Source organism: Scyliorhinus canicula, chromosome 1 (assembly GCF_902713615.1).
Source record: "Scyliorhinus canicula chromosome 1, sScyCan1.1, whole genome shotgun sequence".
NCBI lineage: Eukaryota > Metazoa > Chordata > Chondrichthyes > Carcharhiniformes > Scyliorhinidae > Scyliorhinus > Scyliorhinus canicula.
In genome coordinates this window covers 105,866,793-105,871,519 of record NC_052146.1, presented here as the reverse complement: position 1 = coordinate 105,871,519, position 4,727 = coordinate 105,866,793, and the positions used below count along the sequence as shown (strand labels likewise).

Below are 4,727 nucleotides of genomic sequence, written 5' to 3'. Positions count from 1 at the left end.
TGAAGTCAGAAAGTTCTTCACAGTATATTGATAGGTTTATTTACAGGATGCAGCATTACATGTGTCTCCTACCAATCCAATACCCCACAGTTCCCTTTTATATACTGCTTCGAATAAAGAAGGGAACAAATAATCAAATTACCAACGCCTTAAAGTGGCACTGTACCGACCCGTTTGCCGAGAGCGTCGGTGGCGGCCTCCGCTCCCCGAGTCACCCTCACCGCCCGGCTCGCTACTCCCTCCCTCCCACACCCCCCCGCAGGCAAGGTCAGTCCGAGTCGACATGTGGGCCAGGCTGTTGCTGCAGCTGCTGTGGGCCCAGCTCCTGGTGCCGCTCGTCCGCGGCTCCGACCTCACCTTCGAGTTACCCGACAACGCCAAGCAGTGTTTCTACGAGGACATCGTGCATGGCACCAAATGCACACTGGAGTTGCAGGTCATTACGGGTGGTCATTATGATGTAGACTGTCGGTTGGAAGATGCTGATGGTGCAGTTTTGTACAAAGAGATGAAAAAACAGTACGACAGTTTCACCTTCACAGCTGCTAAAAATGGAACATAAGTTCTGTTTCAGCAACGAGTTTTCCACCTTCACACACAAAACCGTGTATTTCGACTTCCAGGTTAGAGACGACCCTCCTTTGTTTCCCAATGAAAACAGAGTCTCGGCACTGACTCAGATGGAGTCAGCTAGTGTCACAATGCATGAAGTCTGTGATCGATTACCAAACTCATTTTGTTTAAGGGAGGCACAAGGCCGAAGTCGTGCTGAAGACCTCAACTCGAGGGTTGCCTTTTGGTCCATAGGAGAAGCTCTTATCTTGTTGGTTGTGAGTCTTGGCCAGGTGGTTCTCCTCCGGAGTTTCTTCTCAGACAAAAGAACCACTTCTACACGGGTTGGTTCATAACGAGTAGCCATGGCACAAGGTCTAAGCAGTGCCTAACAGTTTTCAGTTCAGTGACTTGTTTGTTTGAAAATCCTTATTGAACTGATTTTCTCATCACTTTGGACTATTCAGCAGATCAGATATTCAAAGATTAAGATATTGTAATTTTACTAGAACTGGATGCCTAACAAATATCTGCATTATGGATTCTGTCCACTAGGGGGCAAAGCCATTGGCAATTAATTTTTCTTGGTTAAATTATTGTTAGTTCACACATCTTTTGAACAATGAGTGTGTATCTTATCCCTTGCAATCGTATCAATGAAAATTATGGTTCTTGGGGTATTTTCAAGACATCAAAAATAATTAAAAGCCCAATTAACCTGACTTTCACTGATTAGTTTGTTAGGCATTCTGGTGTTTTGGGACCTCTCTTGAACAAGCAGCAGCAGTAATCACACTGAATTGGCACATGTTGTATTTTGATTTGTTAAAGTGATGTAACAATAGAAATATTGTGGCAATTCTTAAGCATACAGTTATTTGCATTCAGGAGCAATTTTTGTACCTTTTCCATTGGATGTGCAAACATGACAGTATTTCTGAATAAATTTAGCCATGTGCCAGGTTACATCTCGTAAATGTTTTGCCTGTTTTAAATACCCCTTTAGTTTAAGGTTTTCTAATACATTTATGATTACAGTGGAACAACTATTTTAAAAGGTTGGTAACCTAGAAAAATGTGCTTTTCAAGGCAAGATATTGTTTTATAATAAACTTTCTGGTCTTCACTTTGGTTTGTGAAACCTTAGTTGTTTTGCATACATTATTTCTTGTTTGAAATTACCGAGTGTTGAGTAAATCAAACCAGTGAGGATTAAAAGAGGAATTTGGGGTTATTGTATATGTCAGGGTGTAAATTTCTTTCTGCTTAGAAGTGTAAAGGGGATAACAAATTATCCCTGGCATGTTTTCACATTGGCTGAGCGAAACTGATATATTTTACTTGGGGGTTAAGCCTTTATAAAATTTGTTGGTTTCTGTAATGAAAGGGCAGAAATCTTTTTTAAAAAATGTAATCAACAGATACTATAAATAAATGCATTGACAATGTTTCACAAACTCTCCAAATTTTGTTGGCAGGTCAGTGGTAACATTTCAATTGGAAAACAATTGGGGTTCTATTTTCATTGTGTTGATATTTTGTGCTTAAGACTTGTAGCTTTAATGCTGTCCAACTAATGATTTGTGCCCCCCCCCCCAAAGAAATTCTCCTATATTTAACATTAATTGCCCACTTAAGTAATCGTAAGTTTGGCCTTGCACAGTTTTTAATACTCAGTTTGAATGATTTGTACACTAATGGATGCCTGTTGTGTAAATCCTGCAAGCTGACTTCTCAACTATAAGACGTTATGACAGTACATCTGCTAGAATTATAAGCCTGATCAGTACTTCTAATAATAGCATAGTAACTGTTTAAAATGTTTACTTAAGAATAAGTTCTTGTGTTTAAAACTAGTTTGTTTCATTTAATTAAAATGTTCACATTGCACTGTAAATTCTGAAACAATGAGTGCTTAATTTGATTTTGTATGAATGCAAACACAGGCTTTGTTACAAATGCATAAATTATTGAAATACAAGACATTGTATCGATACGTATTGAGCATTTTGTTTATATCATGTCTTGTAGCTTAAACCACTAATGGACCCTATTCATTCAGTTTCATTCAGTTTTCAGGCATTGAAATGTAAACCTGCTTTGGTAAGGTTATCAGGAAATGTAAAATACAAGGTCTGTTAAATTGGACGATAAAAAGTGATAAACTTGTGCATCTGATTTCAGTTCTGAAAAATCTTGAATACACATAGAAGTAATAGATGTTATTGTGTGGATACACATAGAAGTGATGTATGTTATTGTGTGTGGATACACATAGAAGTAATATATGTTATTGTGTGTGGATACACATAGAAGTGATGTATGTTATTGTGTGTGGATACACATAGAAGTAATAGATGTTATTGTGTGGATACACATAGAAGTAATATATGTTATTGTGTGTGGATATATGCCAGCAGTGGGGGGTCACATCTCAGGGCAAGTGTTTATTGAAAATCGTGGGCAAAAAGAACTTATGCAGCAAACTTATACTTATATATAGTACCTTTGTTGGAAAACTTCACAAGATCGTTATAAAATAAAATTTCACACCGAGTTGCATCAAAGATATTAGGGTAGATGACCATAAGCTTGGACAAGGTAAATTTTCAGCACTGTCTTAAAGGATGTAGTGGGGGGAGGAAATTCCTGAGCTTCGAAGTTTGGCAGCTGAAATCAAGGCTGCAAATGGTGGAGTGATTCAAATCTCGGTTGCTCAAGATGCCAGAATTGAAGTACAGATATCTGAGGGTTGTACAGATCAAGATTACATAGATGGGGAGGGTTGAGGCCATGGATTAGGATGAGAGTTTTAAAATCTAAGCATTGCTCAACAGTGCTTTGGTTAGTGAGGATGGGTGGAGGGTCAACAGGTTTCTGCATGTTAGCATCCAACCAGTGGAGTTATGGAAGATGGAAGGCCACCCAGGACAACATTGATATAGTGAAATCCAGAGCTAACAAAGGCATGGATGATGAGGGTTACGGGAGCAAATAAGCTCAGGCAGCAGCACAGTCAGACAATGTCATGGGGATGGAAGTCAGAGGACTTCTATTGATGCATAAATTCAGAGTAATTGTGTTGGATGATGGATTTGTTATAATTCATTAACTCGTCATTTGCTTGGACAAAACTACAATTACATTAATATAGTCCATACCCTCAACTCAAGATCTTCCCTTAGGCCAAGGAGAATAAATCCTACAAAACACGTGCACTGTTTTTAACATTCTGGTAACTTTTTAATTACAGTTATGTACTTGGAATGATACACAGCCATTCTCCATAACAGCTACCCTTTGAAAATATGTGTAGTATCTACCATGCAATGATCAGTCAGCAAAAAACAAATCAAATGTACCTCTGTCCAATTCTCTGGCAACATTTTAAATAAAGATAATACTACATGTACCCCAAAAAAAAAAGTGGCACTGTACCAAAAACAAAAATTGAAAGGAAATGCATTCAACATTAAATTAAAATGTCGGTTTGGCGGCTGAAGATACATTCCAACCCCAGCAGTGGCCCCCAGTTATGGAAAGCCACAAGCGTACTAGTGGACACCCTCAAGTGGACACCACATGCTCCCTCTCCAGGGACTCCTGGGCGCTGACATAGCTCAACCCCTGCTGCCTGGATCTCTTAATAGCCATCTTGGCCAAGGCCAGGTGCAGATTCAGTCCCTTGATACGTGCCCACAATAATTAATCAATACACTCTACTGAAATGAAAAATTGAAATGAAAATCGCTTATTGTCACGGGTAGGCTTCAATGAAGTTATTGTGAAAAGCCCCTAGTTGCACATTCCGGCGCCTGTTCGGGGAGGCTGGTACGGGAATCGAACAGTGCTGCTGGCCTGCTTTAAAAGCCAGCAATTTAGCCGAGTGAGCTAAACCAGCCCCTGGTTATCCTTAACCTGAACAATATAATTAACAAACAGCACTGACCAAAACTTTAACCAGGTGCTGACATTTAGGGGGTATTTGACGGGTAGATTGAGTGCCAAATGGAAGTCATGACTTCTTGTGGAACAGCAGGTGACTGCACAAACACAGAAATAGTGAAACAAAAAAAGACGTAAGGTCCATCTTCTACCGTCCTGGTGGTTCTTGTGTGACTAATCAGAGACAGTAATCCCTTATTAATGAGTCTACAACAGAATCAGATGGAAGG

The 4,727-nt window shown here is 39.5% G+C and overlaps 1 pseudogene; it reads left to right on the top strand.

Annotated features, from left to right (window-relative positions):
• The first annotated feature begins 251 nt into the window (after positions 1-251).
• LOC119965892 lies at positions 252-1,525 on the top strand (annotated as a pseudogene).
• Positions 1,526-4,727: the final 3,202 nt, after the last annotated feature.